The sequence below is a fragment of the Thermobia domestica genome, chromosome 13 (genome assembly GCF_964235325.1).
Source record: "Thermobia domestica chromosome 13, izTheDome1.hap1.1, whole genome shotgun sequence".
In the NCBI taxonomy this organism is placed as follows: Eukaryota; Metazoa; Arthropoda; class Insecta; order Zygentoma; family Lepismatidae; genus Thermobia; species Thermobia domestica.
The window spans coordinates 181,293,374-181,313,942 of record NC_137466.1 but is presented as its reverse complement, the minus strand read 5'-3'; the positions used below and the strand labels follow the sequence as shown (position 1 = coordinate 181,313,942).

Genomic DNA, 20,569 nt, shown 5'->3' with positions numbered 1-20,569 from the left:
AACACATATTTAGCTGAAAATATATGCTTAATTCCTGTAAATAAAAGGACTGAACAGAGGGCATCCGATCTCACTACAGTGCACCGAACCAAGGGCACCCATCTTGTGGTTTCCAAGGGGGGGGGGCAAGTATAAGCGATGTTTCAAATATAGTTTCAAATTTTGCTGTAACTAATGTAAACATTCTATTGGGTTTTCAATATTTCCAAGTACAATTTCCTGTTACGGGGGGGCCACCGCCCCACCTTGCCCCCCCCCCCTGATGGGTGCCCATGCACCGGACAACAAAATCAAACTGTTCGATCCCATTCAAAACACTGTTTCAAGTACAGTGTGTAGAATTACTATAAATCCCGAAAAAATATATTTGATGCTGTTAAATAACATTTTTATATACATTTAAAAAATCTTCACAGCTTGCTATATTAACCTTGGAAAGCTCGCAGTGAAACCAGTACGTGGCAATGTGAGATTATTTTTTTATTTTTTTCTTCTCTTTTCTCTCTCTCTCTCTCTCTCCCTGCACCTAGGCAGTTTCTCAGCTTAATACTAAGAAATATGTTATATTTTTATCTTGCATTACAATAGTTGAAGAGTAATGCGCACGCCGATCATTTCTTGGGGACTTTTCTACTTTGAGAGTGCTAAATTGCTATAAAACAGTCCAAATCTACTTTTTCTTTCTGATTTCCTTCCCTGATTGGAAAGCCACGGTTTCGTAATGGTGGAATACGGTAGTGACGTGAGCTTTCTCTTTTAAGAGACAAATAGTTTTCATGTCTTTTGCTTTTGTTTAGCATTTTGAATTAATCGAAGAAAATCTTGTCCCAGGCAATTTAGATTTTAAATGGACCTGTTTGTTTTGTCCCCAAGACGATTACCATCATCGTCTGGTTTTTGTGGCCTAATCTTACTATCCTGCCTGCGTGAACAAAAGAAAAGCGAATTTACAGAAGACTGACTTGCAGTGCTAATGAAGTGCTTGTGGGGAGGTTCTTACTCGTAAAGGAAAGAATTGATTCATTTCATCTGAAATAGTCATTGAACAACAAAAATGAATTGATTGATTGTATTAAGAACTTGCTGTTCTTGCAGGAATATGAACTGTATGCTTGTGTTGTAGTTTTCGTTGGGAGGAGGAGCATCGATTTTATATCTCGTATTCAGAAATCAGTCTGAGACTGTGAGGGAACACACGTACGAGTATTTGAGAGAAGTTTGCACTGGCGAGTGGAGGATGTGTGCGAGTGTGTACGCTTCAAACGAATTTTGAAGGTATGTCCAAGTAAAATTTCATGGAACTATATATATTCTTAGTAGTTTTATGTAATGAATGGATTATTAGTTACTATTTGTTGGATTAGATCTGTTTGATAAAATGTAGTCAGTAGAAATATTTCGTTCATAGTGAATTGTTTCCCCTAGTACATTAGGTAGCCTCACGGTACATATGAGTCGTGCTCCCGGAGATAAGCGATAAATATTTTTCATTTTTGATAAATGTTTATTTCAGCTTTTTACATGGAATAACATTTATTAACACTACTGTTGTGAATCAGTATGTGAACCAGTAATGTTGTAACATTCGTTTAATAATTGTTCGATGGTATGTTGAGGCTAAATAGTTATTTTTCTGACACATTTTCAGTATTATCGATAATTCTTAATTTTTCAACAATATTTTAGGATCAGAGGCAAGAGTATAGGGCTAATTAATATACTTTGCACCATCTTCGTTTCTCGCCAAAGTTAGTTCGTGTAAATTTGGTGTACCCTTATGGTTGAAAACATAATTGAGAAAGTCTAACTACAACCATGACAACAAGTTTGTACAATGTAATTTAAGAAAATGTTTATGAAAGTGCGAAATTATAATGCATTTCAGTGTAAGGGAAGAAAGTTCAATATGAACGCAAGGAGTATTATTAAGAAAGGGGAGGGATAAATAAATTTCAACATACGGAAAGGAGACGGAAAATAAATCGTGTAACATTGTTCTGCTCGATGAGCTAGAAGGATAGTCATGAATTAAGGAACTAAGAGTCAGTTCCTTTATCTTGATTCCGCAGAGGGAATCCAATAGTTCTGGTGCAAAATTGTACGTAATTTTGCAACTTTTGATTAAAAAATAATGGGATTAAGTGCCGGAGAGTAGATCCTGAAATATAAAATCTAAACTATCTGGTCTGAAGCTTAGCATAGTGGACCTACTATGCGGCACAAGGGCTGCTTTTTTTTTTTATTATTAAGGGAAGAGTAGCAGTACTGGGTGAGTATCGCTGTCAAAGCTTACCCGTTACAGTTGTAAATATATCGTGTGGATATGTAGCGTAAAACATAAACCAATCTGTGCTAGGTAACTACTAACCGTGTCCGTGCAGGATGAGGAAGGAGCTTCGAGGGTGCGTCTATATGAGGCGCATGAGTGACGGTGGGTATGCGGGTAAGCGAGGATAGTGCAACGTACACATGCTCTATATTGAACATTTTATTATTACAAACAAAAACTTTCACACGATTTTCTTCTCACTATATACTTCAGAAAGAGTTCCGTGCAGTTTTACTATACGGATCCATAGTATAAGTAGTAGTAGTAGGAGGAGGATTGGGAGTAGAAATATTAGTAGGAACGGGTTAGAAGCCCCGCAGATGTTGGTTGGGTTCTGTTCTCGACATCAAATTTTTCTGTACATTTTACAATCTGTGGATCCGTATAGTAAAACTACACCAATAGTTCTACCAGTGTGTTTCTCCTGTAAATTTTGGTCCCCTTTCTGCAGAACACAATCCCTAGAGTTTACCTGGGGAGTATAACTCAATTAAAAAAAAAAAAAAAACTTCAAATGGTACTTGAAATTATGCTGATCTTTGTGGTTTTTTTTTTTTTTTTTTTTTTTTTTTTTTTTAAATAGGCAAACTAGTTTAGCATGTAAGTAAACTCTTCAGTTCTTTACATTTCGAAAATTAATTTTTTTATAGCCGAAATAAATGTTTGTAACCTGTAAGACTTACGAGCAGCACAATTTAATCGTGAGAACTGATGAATTTTCATATATATCCCTTGCACTTCAAATTAGATTTATTTACTGACAGAGGAAGATATAGTTTCACTATGATTGTGTTAATTATACGTCTATATTGTTATGTTTACCGGTATATATATATGTGTGTATGGCTTATCAACTATATCTGTATCGTGAGGCAAGTGGCGAAGCCATGAATTAGTAGTTCCTAAGGCGGAAAAATAAGTAAATAAACTCGGAGCATCTTAACATAATGAAATAGTTCGATTTGAAGCCAGTTAGAATAAATGTAATAGTGTTTCTTTTTAAAAGAAAGAACAGAAAAGCAAAGTTCTTTACATATTTAACTGTACATTTCTTATGCAGACAAGTCTACTTTTTACGTTTGTAACCTCAATGGTTAGTTTTAGATATATGTATGACAATATACTTTTCTAATGTATACAAGTAACCACTTAAATTACATTAATTAAAATTAATCTCGTAATTATGTTTAACCGAGAGTGTCTAGTAATTATATATATGTATGTATGTCTTAATTGTCTAATTCAAACATTTTCAATGTTAGTACACTTAAGAAAAACTAAAATCATCTTAGCTTAAGTGTATGATGCCTAGTGTGTGAACCGTTACTCAAAGATTCTTTAGCTTCGTTACTTCTTTAATAATAATAAAAAAGTATTGGAGGAAAGTTATTTGTATTAGTGATGAACAATACAATTAGTTGTAAAGCAACTTAGAAAAAGAATGCGACTTTCTCTTATACTTGGCCTTCAGATACCTGCAATAGATTATTCACGCAGTATGTAAGTTTGCAAGAAGGATTGTAGTAGAAATTATCGCATAGTAGCTGCATATCATGAGTTGTATATTATATGTTCAGGGATTAAACTCAAGGGGAATCCGAGTTGACTGAACCCTCGCGTCAGTGTCATAAGGGCAGGAGGCTTTACCAAATTGTTTAGTTGAAAAGTAAACTTCATCAGTCACATAAAATATGTATTTTTAGTAATAATTTTAACAGCATCTTAGCATTATACGCTTACGAAATGTGAGTAGTCTAGTTAGTATTGTTTAGTTACTTTTGTTTGGCCCCGTCTCTCTTGATATGTTCTTTGGTCAGTTACTGAGATACGGGTGAATTTTTTAAACTATTCTCTCTCATCAAAGATAATATTTGAGCTCCTCCTCCCAGGACGACATTAGAATTTAATCCCGTTGAAATGCGCACTTAGGGTCAGATCACAGAGTACTTGAGAAGGTTAACCATTTCAAATATCTGGGAAGTATTTTGACGAAGGACGCTTACTGCACCATAGAGATCAGGTCGAGAATTGCCATAGCCAAAGAAGCATTCAACAAGAAAAGGCCACTCTTCACTAACAGCCTTAATATTGGACTAAAGAAATTGATCAAGTGGAGCATTGGAGCATTGGACTTTATTTTTGAGAGACTTGGACATTACGAAAGTTAGAGAAGAAATATTTAGAGAACTTCCAAATGTGATCTTGGAGGAAGATGGAGAAGATAAAATGGACAGAAAGAGTAAAAAATGAAGAGGTTTTAAAACGGATGAGAGAGAAGAAGGCGCTTCTAGCCACCATCGTTCGTTGAAAGGCCAATTGGATTGGACACATCGTGCGAAGAAATTGTCTTCTTCATACCGCCATAGAAGGAAAGCAAAGAATAGGGAGAAGAAGAACACATGTGATCGATGATTTGAAAAATAAAAGAAAATATTGGGAGTAAAAGAGGAAGTTGAAAATCGAGAAACCTGGAAGAAACATTTCCTGACCCAAACTGAAAATTAAGAAGAAGAGAATGAACTCATTACTCCAAGGACCTACCAAAGTCATAATTACAAGACGAAATCTATCATTTCCTTGCTGATGAATGTGGGATACATATCAGTGAATTATAATTAGCGTTTGTATATATCATACATAATATCTGTCAATCCTTATGGATGATTTCGAGCTCTGTTGGGTACTACTACTTGTTATGGTCATCTTGACGTAATACAATACAACTTAACTTGATTTCATTTCTTAGATGATTCTTCGCTTCTATAATTTTTACAGGGCAAGGAAAACACAACCACAAAAATGATCAAGATAGGAGATCATCTAGTAGAAGTGCAGGTATTCTGTTACTTAGGTAGTAAAATAACGAGCGATAACAGGTGCAAACAAATGTAAGATCCAGAATAGCTCAGGCGAAGAAGGATTGAAGAGGAATAAGTTTCTAAACGGAAGCATCGGAATGGAACTGAAAAAAAGGCTGATGAAAGCACATGTGTGGAATGTGACATTTGTATGGATGTAAGGTATGAACTCCAGAAGAAGAGGGAAGGACAAGATACCAAATGAGAGAGTATTGAAAAGGGTAGGGGGAAAAGAAGAATAGGGAAGAATATTTCGAAAAGACGAGAAAGGATGATTGGACACATTATGAGACATGAAGGAACCACCACTATCTATGAAGGGAATGATAGAAGAAAAAGTACCCAGAGGAAGGCCACGATTGAAACATACGAACCCAATACTACAAGATACGAGAAGGAGAACTAGAAAGAAAGGAAAAGTCTAATACAGAATAGGGAAGGATGGAAAACTAAGTCAAACCAGCCGAGAGATTGCTGATCTGAGATGATGACAGGGCAATAATGATGAAAATGAAATAAATTCAAAGGTAAACTAATTATAAATATCCGTTTGTGTTGAGATATTACTAAGAGAATCTTCCTCTTGTCTTCAGTGAACTAGACTGTATTTGAAACTAGATTATATCTTAATTGTTTTGCGCTCTTTATACTCTTTTACGGTGTGAAGGAAGCTATCATGAACTGGAGTGAATGATGATAAAATATTTAATGAAATTGTAAAATGATAGGCAATTCTGAGGAAACTTCCCGCTCACAATATACAGACTATTTTCTGCATATGTGACCGATGAAAGTAAAGTATGAGGGACTTGAAAACTAAATTAGTAAGTTCTCCATTATAAAGGAAGAATTGGTATTACAATAAATAAATAAAAGTTGTTTCTAATTGTATATTTCTTTATACTTTGTATTTAATGAATGAAACTATGCCGTAATCAGTTTCTGTAGATGAGCCAAATAAGCGGAATAAATTTTCATTAGGACATTTATGAGAACGAAATACATTGAAGTCTTCGTGTAACGAATCCTGACTTCACAGGAAATCTGTCTTTATCGTTAACATACTGCTATTCAGTAAACTTCAAAATAGAGCAGTACACTTTTACTGCAGCGTACTTCAAGATAGAAAAGTACCTGCATTAAATTTGCATTTTACTGTGTTATCTGAAGATAGAGTCATTTTCTGCGTGTTATTTCCTTAATAAGTCGTTCCAGCTCCTCTAGTGGCTACCGAGTTCGCCTTTGATGGGCATGGTCCTGTGTTCGATTTCCGGTATGAAATCACACACACACACAAAAAATATCACATTCAGTAACTTTCATTGATTATCCGTCTCAGCCTAAAACACGTTAAACTTAAAAAAAAAAAAAAAATCCTTGATAACTATCACTAAATTGATTTCTATAAATTGAACTAAATAAAAAAGTAGTACACTTCTATATTTGGGGATTCAGATATCTATATTTGTCTATATATATATATCTTAACTATATATAAAACTACATGAGCTGACAAATTATTGAGCACTTCCTGTAGGGCTACAATGATTAAATTTGGCATGGTTGTAGCTTTCCGGAACTAACCCACAGGAAAATTGCCAAAAGTGAATATTTTTAACTTCTAGGGGGTCTAAAAAGAGGATGAAAAATTTCCCCATGTTATTTAAATGGGCCTTTTTTTTGACCTATAATCTCATGTTTTACATACGTAGAATTGGAATAAAAACTTGAAATTCGGTATGCTTGTACGTTTCCGTTACCTAAGTAAATCATCAGAAATAAAAATTATCAATCGTAGAGTGGTTTTATGGAGAACTGAAAAATCCCATGTTATTTATATGGGACGTCTTCTACAAAATGTTTAGGAACTTCCGGCAGGATTAGAATGATGTAATTTGGCATGATTATAGCCTTCCGGGACTAACCCACAGGAAAATTGCCAAAAAATGAATATTTTTACTTTTTTTTAGGGCTCTAAAGGGGAATGGAAAAAATTCCTATGATATTTAAATGGGTGTTTTCTTGGGCTACAAAATCTTATCTTTTAGATAGTTAAAAATAGGAAAAGAGACGATAGAATTGTGGGTTCAAGAGGTGGGAGGCCGTAGGCCGAACAAACTCGAATGCCTGGGGGCGGAGCCCTCAGCTAGCCAAGGGCTACTATATATATATATTGAAGCTTGTGTGAAGAATATTGTAGTTAATTTTCGATAGATTATTTGACCTCGTTAAGACATTTCTCGAGCAAAGTATCGAAGTACAATAACGAATAGGTATGAGTATTATGTATGACATCAGGTCAGGTAAGAGTAACTTCACAGATAATTAGGAATAAGTATATATTTGTCATTGCAGTATTAACTTTCCAGCATTTAAACTTACACGGTAAGTATTTGTTATATGTGTGGAAAGGTTTGGGTTCAATTTAACCATGTTAGGTTCTGTACCTACTCTACAGAATAAAACTTAAGTCAAAAAACGTTTACAATAGATTGTCTTGTGAAATTTAGATTGAAAATGAAATGAAGTCTGTTGTTCCACGTCCTACGTTTTGATGACGATTAATGAAAATGAATAATTATACAAGAATTTGTGGAATGAGAATGTGGGACGAAATGGAGCAACCCACGGACATTATGTTCTCTACCACAAACTGATGGGCTGGGATCGAACCAGGAGCGTCATTTCAGATTTTGCTTGGGGGGGCAAGACCCCTTGATATAAGTAAAATTTCGCGATTTTCACTGATTTACTACTATTCTATTGATAAAATCTATATGCACCTCAAACTCAGGGGGGGCAAATGCCCCTCCCTGCCTCCTAAATGACGCCCCTGGATCGAACTAAGGATCCTTGAAGCAGAGGTGAGAGTTATACCACTGGTCTGCCATGTTTCCCACGGAAATTTATCTTTTTCAGGCGCCCAGTCGCAGATGTAATATTCCTTTAAAAACTGTAAGCAAACTAAAGCGAAGATTGCGATTTCTTTTAAAGTATTGTATTATGCTCAACATGTTTTTTTTTTCTGTCTTTAAACCGAAGCATTTATGCTAAAGCTATGATCTGTTTGTATTTGATAATTTCACACTGAAACCACAGTACTCCAGCGGATGTATCAACAAAGAATAATGTATCAAATGGAACTAATCACGTACTTGTTTAAAATCAGGAGGTAACGTTTTATACTTATTTCCTTGCGAACAGTAGGTGAATACTTGGATGAGAAGTTATGGATAAAAATTCTTTGCTCTGACAACAGAAGTAAAAGAGAGGTAAAATATGAACCTGACTTACAGGCGTAAAAGTGTATAATAATTAAAAAAATGAATCGCTGAGCTAAGAAAACCAATTTTATTTTATAAACTATTAACTTGTGACAGTTTTGCCACTTAAACACTTGGCATCATCTCTGTATCTGTGTAAAAAGGCAAAGCTGGTATATTGGAGAATATTACAGTAAGTGTCTTAATAATTATTAGAAAATGTTAAATCTTCGTGATAACCTAAGGAGATACAAGCAAGACGACTGGCTTTCGGCTGGGAGGTATTATCAGATAGAAAGTATACAGTCAGATTTTGCAATTTAAAGTTACTTTTCAGTACTAGAACTGTCAGAGACTGGACCTCCAGTGTGACAGATGGATACGAACCACATGTACCCAAGTTCCTCCTGGTTATATGGTAAACTTACTCGTCTTCGGTACTTCAGACTAAGGTTCGATTCCCAGTGGGGTCTCGTATGTTTATTGGATCCTAGGGTAAATTGCAGGCCTACATCTTTTATTGCGTCGGTGCTGAAAGCGAATTTAAACTCCAATCCAAGCAACGAATCATATGCAGCGCTGGATCCACATCACCAGCTAACTACCAGCACATTTGAATTAAATTTGAGTTTTAAAATGCCTTTAGGCATCTGTGGTGTGAATGAGTAATTGCCCTAGAAATGCTGAGTGTCTGCTCTCGGTGAATCCTTTTCCTTCAGCCTTCAGAAAATTGACTGAAACTATTGATTTTACAAAACTCACTGCTAGCTTCTCACTTAAGTAGTGTATAGTTACAACGAGGGTGGTGGTGCACGTGCACCTTTGCACCCCCCTAAATCCGGCCCTGACCATATGTACTTCCGGGAATCGAATCTATGCTTCTTGCACCAGAGGAGGGAATGAAAACCATGGAGGAGTTCAACCATTGACCATAGAGAATAGTATTTATTTTCTTTATTATACTTTAAGTTTTACATACCACGCTTATGCCGGCCAGGCTAAAGGAGATGGTGATGATGAGAAATGAATGCAGTGGGGGAATAAATCAAGTGGGAAGAAAGGGGAGAACCCCGAGGAAACCCACGCACACGGTGTTTGTCCACCACAAGGTTCACTTTGCGCGAGCTGGGACCGAACAAAGGACCCGTGCAGCAGAGGTGAAAGCTCTACCACTGAGCTACCGTGGCTCCATCTTTATTATACTGTTTGATAAAATTTTCCTTTATGTAACTCCAAATTCGTAGCGAGAGTGTAGATATTTACCTTATTTCCGGAGCAATATTGCGATGTGACAAGTAGTGAGCAAAATGTTGAAACTGGTGTCGAATCGGAAATATGTTAATGATGGGTTTTGTGTTTGTGTGATGTGCTTACGTGTTCATGTATCAGTAATGTAACTCCATGCATCAATTTGGGAGTTGAGTACAAGGGAAAAACTAGCATGAAGAATGGAAGTGGTGCTAAACGCAGAGTTACTCAGGTAAGCTCATTAGGATCTCAGTTCACAGTGCTGGAGGACAATTCCAAGATGACTGTCAAGAAACACCGAAGAGGAAGAAGAAAATAAAATCAATGTGCTGTATTCCGTTATGTACGGAGATGTGTTTGTCTTTCTCAACTGGTGTACATCTCCCAATAGTGGACATTTTTGTTTTATTATGCATAGCGTATACTTGGCTTTACATGTATTAAGGCAGAGAAAATTAGTTACTAGAATCTGTGATATATTCTCACATTTTAATTTTCCTCTCCCTATTTTACCATGTCGTACGATATCCTGTAGGCTAAAGAAGACGATGAGAAAATGAGCAATGGTAATAGGAAAATAGTAAAAGGACAGTACACAAGATTAATGTGAGCGGGTATGGAACCTGCGACAGACGAATCTTGCTGTCGGCAGTCTCATACTGTAGACCGAAAAATGAGATTGTTTTGTAGTTTCATGTCCTACGATTATTATATCCTTAGGCTACAGAAGACGGGTGATCAATTAAATTTAATGGTTACGGAATAATTGGTGGATTAATACTGTGGGAGGAAACGGTAAAACCCCGAAAAAATCGACGGACACAAACACGTATATTGGGATCAAGCCAGGGACCCTAGCACTAGAGGTAATCGCTATACCAGTGGGTATTGTACCCCCTGACTTCAGACTGCTCGAACGCACAGTCACTAATTAATTTCTACCAGCTGTTGAAATATATATAATAATTATGATATGAAATAACATTTTATATCAAACAAATAAACAATAAAAGATGTCAAAGTGAGCACGTCGTCAGAAATTTGGCTTTGTTGCATAAAATCAAGGAGTAAAAGAACTGCGACTGGGCAGGGGATGGAATTCGAATTTCCGGCTTAACCAGTACCATAGTCTTTTCCCAGATAAATTATACTAGTCGGCGAAACGACTCGGTTGCGTAATAGTTAGCATATCGCCACTGTAAGCTGGAGACCCAACTTCGATCTTCGTCCCAGTCGCATTTTTTTTTATTTGGAATTTCGTAGAATCAACCTATACAAATGATGAGTAAAAAATATCTGTTTTCCTCTATTTCTCATATTGACATCGTTACAATACGAGTTGAGTCTTACTTCTTGTAGATCACGAAACAACAGTATGACTGAAATTTGCTCTGCCTTGGAGTAAAGTACAATAAGATCTCTTTTGTTTGAGTGTAGCACAAATTTAATTCAGTTTCCGTAACAACTTGAAGAACAAAGGCTTAATACAATGTTTGAATCATAACGTAGAATTGAGGCTGAGATTGTGCGATACGTGGACTTAGTTCCAACTCACACAGTGTCTGTGTTGGGAATTGGGCTCAATTTTCCCGCATACAAGGCGAGAACACTAAAACATTAAACTAAACCACTGCCTGCTGGAGGGAGGTTCGCTCGAGCGACCGTCCAGCGGGCGGTGATTAAACTTAAAAAAAAAAAAAACTTACTCTTCAATCTTGAGCAATAGAAATAATTCTTAAGATTCATGACAATTTTCGTATGTTTTCGAGATGAAACAAGATATTTCACTAGTCTTGCAGGCAACACTAGTTCACCCAAGTCTCAGATCTCAAACACTACTTTAGTGATAACATTATTCGAAATATAACAACTATAAATTGATAAAAATGATTGTACAATACGAAGCAAAAAACCTGCAACATGAAAGTTTAAGTTCATTGTGAAACTACGCCAACAACATAGGCAACCAACCTAACGTCTTTGTGGCACTGATCACGCCAGGATAACCTTCGGCTACGTCCCCCTGCACACTTCGTTTGGAGCAAGAAATGCATAGACCACGTGACTACAAACCACAAATTTCTCACAAGATGGAGTAATAGATTGAGGTTCTTCTCATTTCTCTTCTCATTTTACATCCTCAGTTTTAAAGAGAGAGAAAGAGAAAAAGGTCAACGTGATAAAAACTAAATAAAGAGGAATATGCGAAATATAAAGGAAAAGAAAACGTGCGCATATATTGACAAATGACACATGCACTTCAAAGGAGACCACCTCAAATTTTGTTATGAACCATATATAATAACTGTGAGAATCAGCAAACCACAAAGACATAATTACACACAGTAAGTGTTATATAACACATATTTATTTAAACAAATAAAAATGCTTGCAGAAAGCTGAAAATGTCTTTAAAATCTCAACCATAACTGAAACAAGAGATTACTTCTCTATTGTTTTTCTTCGTAGCATCCATCTACATAGAGAAATGAGAAAGAGAGAACATCTTAAGAGATTCGCACGTATACAATATCGGAAACTGCTAAATGGAAAAAATTACAGTCTTTGGATGGGATTCGAACGCAGAACCATAGTATTAGAAATCCCACACTCTACCGATGTAGCTAGTCTGACAGTAATACCCTGTTCCTCCATCATTACCTATGAAAGATGGAATGGAGTCTGCAGAAAACTACGTCTAACATGTCAACGACAGACCGCCTATAACCTATGTCTAATTGGTACTTAAAAAATCTAGTTCTACACGTGCATAGAAAAGTAAAATCAAATGAGTAGTTAGTACACATCACTTTGTCTGTCTCACTCTATCTCTGACTATAGAAATCGAGGAAGAAGAAAAAAGTATAGAGGTGAGAACACAGGAAGAACAAGCAAAAATATAAGTTGCAGGGAACTGAATATCAAGGAGAGAGAGAGAGACATAGAGACAGAGAGAAAAATAGAGGGAACGGAGCAAATGATTTAATATACATCGGAAAAGAAGGTTCACAACTGTGCTATAAATTTAATGTATTGAATACTCTGTTTCTTCTAAATTGCTTGCTAGATGACAAATATTAATTTGTAAAAACGTAGCAAATGCCCGCGTTGTCTTGTTTTCTTACTGTTTCAGTAATAGTGGAAAACGTGGTTTATGCAACATAATAAATTACTAATTTTCCCACAACAACCATGTAGATGTTGTTGATTTTGAGTTTAACGTGCGTTCAGCAGCGAGACTATATGAGACGTGGACCTACTTATTAACGTGGAATCCGAACCATATGAGCTGCTGCCGGGAATCGAAGCAACCATGTACTGTTGGTAAGAAATTTCTAAGCAAAAGAAAAACTGATCAGCAAAATACATAAAACGATAGTCCTGCAAACTATTACTTAAAGAGAATTTATTGTAAAATCAATACATCCATGTGGCGGTATATAGTCGTAAAGTGATTAGAAAACTTAATATTAAACTGTCGATCACATTGTTTTACTTATTTGAATTCAATGTCGTATAGATTCGGTTTTAGCTCTAGATTTCAGCGTTCTCACTTCGATTCTTAACTTGTTGGAAATATGCATTAATCGAAATTATAAAAGTATACGAAATTTAACTAGCTAAAAGAAGAGAATAACATAAAAATCCGGATTAGAGTATTACAATAAACATGTGTATTTTGTTTAGGGTTTGCAAGTCATAGCTTATAGGAATTATAGAAAAAAACGTTCGTTGTGAAAGCACAAGAAAAAAAAAAAGGAAACAGAGAATAGACACAAACCTCAGGTGGGTTTGAACACGAGAAGGCGGAGGTAGTAGACTACTCTACTAAACCGCTCGGCTATATCTTAATTCTCTAGTATGTTTTGAAAAATATTGTCTAGAGTATTTGCACTTTACCTGTTTCTGTTTTGTTGTTTGTCATATAATGTATACGAGTGGCGAATAATAGAATAGAACTGTTTTAGACGAGTATGAACAAATTTCCCGGACAAGTTCTAATCTTATATGTATCTAAATTGCACAAATAAATCAGATTAAATCTGTAAAGTGCTTCGGGGGTTTTGAGGGAAGTTAACTGTTGCATAGTTACGAGTTTTTGTTTATGCCCACCACTCGATGGAAGTTATGTTCTTGAAAGATAGTAACTGCTGCTATATTCTAATGTATTGGATTTTAAAAAAATGGAAAATATTTTGTTACTAACAGCGAGTGAGTATTTTTGCGTGCAACAACAGTTGATTACAGGCACATCTACTTCTTCTGCGCATGTCTTTCATAATACGACGTCATGTATAGCAATATTGTGCATTATCCTATATTCAAAGACGTTTTTAGCACTTTTACTTTGGTGTGTAAGAATGGCGCAATATGATCATTCTGTACGTGAGAGTGTTATCGCTCTTATTGAACATGCGGGATTGAGTGTTCCTGAAGCAGGCGCTCGATTAGGCGTGCATCGTGCAACAGCGTTCAGGTGGTGGAAAAAATATGAGGAAACTGAAAGTCTAACTCGAAAATCTGGAAGTGGTCGGCCACGAGTGTCCTCACCGGCACAAGACCAACGATTAGTTGATCAATGCTGTCGACAGCCTTTCATGTGTGCCCGACAACTGCAGCAGTCTACCGCCTTTCCAGGTGATGTAACTACAGTCCGACGGCGACTTCGGGCCGCAGGCTTAATTAAGGTCCTTCCGGGCTGCTGTTAAGGAGATATTGACAGAAGATCACAAAGTCGATAGACTGGCGTTTGCAGAGCTAGATATTACTTGTCACTGGGACACTGTTGTCTTTACAGATGAGAAAATATTTTCCACTGGAAACTTTGGGCCAACACGTGTGTATCGCCCATCTGGAAGACGGTTTGATCCACAATATATGGCCCGTTCAACGCGAATGGGTCATGTGACGATTCACTGTTGGGGGTGGATATGCGAGACTGCAAGTTGAGGTGGTATTCATCGAATTATAGGCCGACTTAATGGTAAAAAAATGTTGATCTCGACTTTATGCTCCCTGAAATAAAAGCACATGTTGGCGACGACGTACTCTAATACGGATTTTTATGTTATTCTCTTCTTTTAGCTAGTTAAATTTCGTATACTTTTATAATTTCGATTAATGCATATTTCCAACAAGTTAAGAATCGAAGTGAGAACGCTGAAATCTAGAGCTAAAACCGAATCTATACGACATTGAATTCAAATAAGTAAAACAATGTGATCGACAGTTTAATATTAAGTTTTCTAATCACTTTACGACTATATACCGCCACATGGATGTATTGATTTTACAATAAATTCTCTTTAAGTAATAGTTTGCAGGACTATCGTTTTATGTATTTTGCTGATCAGTTTTTCTTTTGCTTAGAAATTTCTTACCAACAGTACATGGTTGCTTCGATTCCCGGCAGCAGCTCATATGGTTCGGATTCCACGTTAATAAGTAGGTCCACGTCTCATATAGTCTCGCTGCTGAACGCACGTTAAACTCAAAATCAACAACATCTACATGGTTGTTGTGGGAAAATTAGTAATTTATTATGTTGCATAAACCACGTTTTCCACTATTACTGAAACAGTAAGAAAACAAGACAACGCGGGCATTTGCTACGTTTATACAAATTAATATTTGTCATCTAGCAAGCAATTTAGAAGAAACAGAGTATCAGGCCCGTAGCCAGCCCAAAAATTTAGGGAGGGGGCCGGCCGAAGTTAGGGGGAGACCGACCCAATCATATTATACTTCATCACCATATTATAGTTCATTTGCAAGCCTATCGTGAAACCTTTATTGGGGCCAGCCAAAGTTTGGGGGGGGCGGCCCCCTAGCCCCCCGTGGATACGGGCCTGCAGAGTATTAAATACATTAAATGTATAGCACAGTTGTGAACCTTCTTTTCCGATGTATATTAAATCATTTGCTCCGTTCCCTCTATTTGTCTCTCTGTCTCTATGTCTCTCTCTCTCTCTCTCTCTCTCTCCTTGATATTCAGTTCCCTGCAACTTATATTTTTGCTTGTTCTTCCTGTGTTCTCACCTCTATACTTTTTTCTTCTTCCTCGATTTCTATAGTCAGAGATAGAGTGAGACAGACAAAGTGATGTGTACTAACTACTCATTTGATTTTACTTTTCTATGCACGTGTAGAACTAGATTTTTTAAGTACCAATTAGACATAGGTTATAGGCGGTCTGTCGTTGACATGTTAGACGTAGTTTTCTGCAGACTCCATTCCATCTTTCATAGGTAATGATGGAGGAACAGGGTATTACTGTCAGACTAGCTACATCGGTAGAGTGTGGGATTTCTAATACTATGGTTCTGCGTTCGAATCCCATCCAAAGACTGTAATTTTTTTCCATTTAGCAGTTTCCGATATTGTATACGTGCGAATCTCTTAAGATGTTCTCTCTTTCTCATTTCTCTATGTAGATGGATGCTACGAAGAAAAACAATAGAGAAGTAATCTCTTGTTTCAGTTATGGTTGAGATTTTAAAGACATTTTCAGCTTTCTGCAAGCATTTTTATTTGTTTAAATAAATATGTGTTATATAACACTTACTGTGTGTAATTATGTCTTTGTGGTTTGCTGATTCTCACAGTTATTATATATGGTTCATAACAAAATTTGAGGTGGTCTCCTTTGAAGTGCATGTGTCATTTGTCAATATATGCGCACGTTTTCTTTTCCTTTATATTTCGCATATTCCTCTTTATTTAGTTTTTATCACGTTGACCTTTTTCTCTTTCTCTCTCTTTAAAACTGAGGATGTAAAATGAGAAGAGAAATGAGAAGAACCTCAATCTATTACTCCATCTTGTGAGAAATTTGTGGTTTGTAGTCACGTGGTCTATGCATTTCTTGCTCCAAACGAAGTGTGCAGGGGGACGTAGCCGAAGGTTATCCTGGCGTGATCAGTGCCACAAAGACGTTAGGTTGGTTGCCTATGTTGTTGGCGTAGTTTCACAATGAACTTAAACTTTCATGTTGCAGGTTTTTTGCTTCGTATTGTACAAACACAGTGAAGACCATTTATCAAATAGCAAGTCATTACGCAATACACTCCAATAATAAATGTAGTTTAAATGCTATATCACCCTTGATGGACTACTCGGAGACGACGAGATGTAGCAAGTAAAACTTACACCATTGGTACGTTCAATTAAATATATATATATATATATATATATATCCCTACACGGTAAAGAAAGCACACATCAAGGTTAATAAAAATTGTTAAAATTTACCGTGGAGAGACTATAGTCACAAAATATCTGTTGTTTCGGTTGGTAGAAAGCCGACTGGTATGTTCGAGCGCTCTAAACCAATAGACTCACAATCACAACACCTATTGGTCACAGGTTCGAATCTCGCTCAGGGCTTTTGAGTTATGTGTTGTCTCTCTCCATTCAGTTCACATCACCTGCTTTGGCCTAGACTAGAGGGGAAAAAACGTAGAACGTAAATCTTAAAAATAAATTTGAATGATAAAAACACGTTTACGTTCACTTCAATTACCCAGCTGAAAATCCTATGTATGAAGCGTACTTTGATAGTTTGGATGAAAGAAGTAGTTGAATCTATAATGTTGAAGGATGAATTGCCAAAATGTGCTTGCAATCTTGAAGCAGAGTCATTAGTTTCAAAAAGACCTCTTCACTGCAAATCCTGCACCCGAACGTTGTGTATCAGCTGCCAGGTGGTACTGGCAATTTTTCCTGTGCTGGCGGTTGCCAAAACAAAAGGACAACAATGATCATCGTGCAGATTAGAATATATTACGTCTGAAACAAATATTAGTAGGAGAACTCGAGAGTGCGAAGAAGAGCTTTCTAGCTTTGCAATTGGCGTAAAGGAATGGTTAGGTTTTTGACTTGTAAACAGGAAGACCTTGAATTCGAATCCCAAGTTCGACCAATGTAAACTACCTTCTTACTCTTAACAGACGAGAAACAGAATTAATGGGTTTAAATAAGTCGTGGCTCTGTACAGTTTCCGTTCAGAAGCTCCATTTTGAAATAAAATGAAATGAAATCTTTCAGTTCAACGACCTACGAGTATGCCCTTTAGACTAAAGGAGTCGATAATTTTAGGCACGTGAATGATGGAAGTGGTGGAATGAGAATGTGGGGGATACGGAAGTTCCCCGAGAAAACCCACAGACACGATGTTGTCCGCTACGAACTTCCATGACCAGGAATAGAACCAGGAACCCCACACACCAATGGTAAGTGCTCTCCAGTGAGCCATCGTGCCCCCAAGCTCCGTTTTGTCTTTGGCTGTTGTTGCTGTTGTGACTTCACAGTTTTTGCTGCTCCCTTTTCGGTATATCACACAAACAGAGTAAGGAGCAGGCAGAAACAAGGTGTCGAGAAGAGAGTAATGAAGCCCAAAGAAACAAGTTAATTTCATTTGACATTGTGAAACTACGTTAACTTCCAAGCTATGCAAAGTCATAACTTCCATTTATAATACAGGAACAAGGGCAAGGGCACCGATCCCGGGGGGCCGAGGGGCCCGGGCCCCCCAAAGCTCATGTGAAGGGTAAGGGGAAAAAACAAGGAATGTCCATGTATGAGCTTTTTCGGGTGCTTTGTCCTATCTGTTGGTGACTCTTAGTTCTATTTGACTGTATATGCCATACATGCATAGATGTAAAAATGTCCATGTAAAAAGGTGTAAAAGATGTAACTAACCCTATTCTTTTTACGAGGTTTTCAATATTAAAACGCCGTTTTCTCGAAAATGCAGTTTCGTGACATTCCTTCATTTTTCCCCTTACCCTGACCCCTTATTGTATTTATGAATATACAATATTTGGCATAATTTGAATGCATTTTGTCTTAAAATCCTTATATATATGGCATCTGAATGTCCCCCCCCCCCAAATTTACAGAGAAATCGACGCCATTGAACAAGGTCAGATTTATATGTGGTACACTGAAGCTTTAGGCTATCAAAAGACATTTCTTGGTATGTCTTACCATTTTTGCTATATGAAAATTAATATTTAGACCGGAAGTGGTATTATATTTCAACAACTTTCGGCTGCACTAGAGAAATAAAATCGAAAACGGAACATAGCTCTTTGAATGCTTAATCGATTGCAAGATAAGTGCTTTTCGCTATCTCTTAACGTTTCTGCTCTATTTATATGAATAGTGGAACCGGAAATAGTAGTAAATTTGTATCACTTCCAGCTTTACTTAAGAGATGGAGGTGAATATGGTACCTTTTCTTGAGACACTGAACTGATTCCAAAAAATAATGTTTGTCGCTTCCTATTACCATTTTTCTATGGCGATCAATGTTAAAACGGGAAATATTTAATTTCTTCCACTTCCAGTTTGAAAAAGGGTTACGGGTGAGTTGGAATAATTCTTTGGATGCTGGATTGATTCCGAAACCCGCTTGCCCCTATCTCATACCGTTTTTGCTCTGTGGAGATCAGTATTGAAATCTGTAATAGTAGCAAACTTATCACTTCCGGTTTTAGTAGCACGATGAAGGCGGTGTTTTCTTGAGTCGCTGAACCTATATCGATCAATATTGAAACCGGAAATGGTTAATTTCAGCCACTTCAATTTGACTAGAAAGTTCACAGATGGGATGAAACATATTCTTGGGACGATAAATCAGTTTAAAAAAATGCTTCTGGACATCTCTTTCCATTTTTGCTCTGAGGCAGACGGACGTAGCCGTTCAATAAGACTTCCGATACTTATAGCGTAGTTTTTTTTTTTTTTCATATTATTTGTAAGTGCAAACACTTAAATGTTCCATTCTTTGCCTCAATTCCAACTTCCCTTTTCTGAACGTATTTGTCTCCGTTATTTCTCTGTTTGTGAAAGCATACTCCACCGTCATACATCCGGTAGCATCTTTTCTGATTGTCTTATTTTTAGCGACATAAGAATTTCACCTTTTTTATTAATATATAATTTATTTAAAAACATATATTTTCCAAAGTCAGGATAAGGGGAAGCACGGTGGCTCAGTGGAAGAGCGCTTGCCTCTGGTGCGTGGAGTCCCCAGCTGGTTCGATCCCCGGACAAGTAAGTTTGTGGTGGACATCGTCTGGGTGTCGGTGGGTTTTGTCGGGGTTCTTCCGTTTCCTCCCACATTATAATTCTACCGAGTCTTCCATCATCATGCACTTACCGTAATCATTCGTTTCCGTTAGCCTAAAGGGCATAATCGTGGGACGTTAAACTGCAACATTTTGGTTCATTTCACTTTCAAAGTCAGTGTAGCAGTTCTGCCGTCTGCTTTTTCCAAATGACGCTCCTGCTTAAATATGGAAATGACTGCTTTCGCGTGCCAAGTTTGTTGATTTGTTGACATAGACCTACAGTTTTGTAGTAGAATACGGACCACCGTAATGAGATCAATGCCTTCACCAGGATTTGAACTCGGGACGATGTGTAGCGTGGAGGAATCGCTTATTTAATATAGAACAAGTACGAAGGTATTACCTTACCTTGTATATACCCAATATCAAACCTGATGAAGTGAAAGTAACAAAACATTAAGTAAGTGAATACATGCATTTAATTTTGTATAGTAATCACAGGAATATAATAAAAATTAAATTCAGAGGGAGGTCTAATGGAATGAGCTTTTGCACCATTTTGTAGGGGAAACCATTCGCCCTCTACAAATCACTCATTTAGAATTAAATGCTGTCAGATCAGTTCTAAATATTTATATTTGGTCTAGGAATTAATTCGTGCGGTTGGTACGCACACATTGAAGCTGTAGTACAAACACAAAATACATAAATACCTTAAGAAAAATATTGTCCATCGCTAGCCACCACTTTCGCCCATCTGTCAGGCAATGTACGGATTCCGTGGCGAAAGAAGTC

The 20,569-nt window shown here is 37.0% G+C and overlaps 1 protein-coding gene across 3 annotated transcripts in view; it reads left to right on the top strand.

The window, feature by feature from the left end:
- Positions 1-739: 739 nt before the first annotated feature.
- Positions 740-20,569, top strand: part of LOC145668831 (uncharacterized) — a 273,421-nt gene continuing 253,591 nt past the window's right edge. For 2 of the 3 annotated variants that reach the window (XM_081737015.1, XM_081737011.1), the window contains exon 1: positions 740-1,275. The gene's annotated coding sequence lies outside the window, so the exon portion shown is untranslated. The remainder of the gene's footprint in view (positions 1,276-20,569) is intronic. The other variant, XM_081737016.1, reaches the window with a different exon arrangement.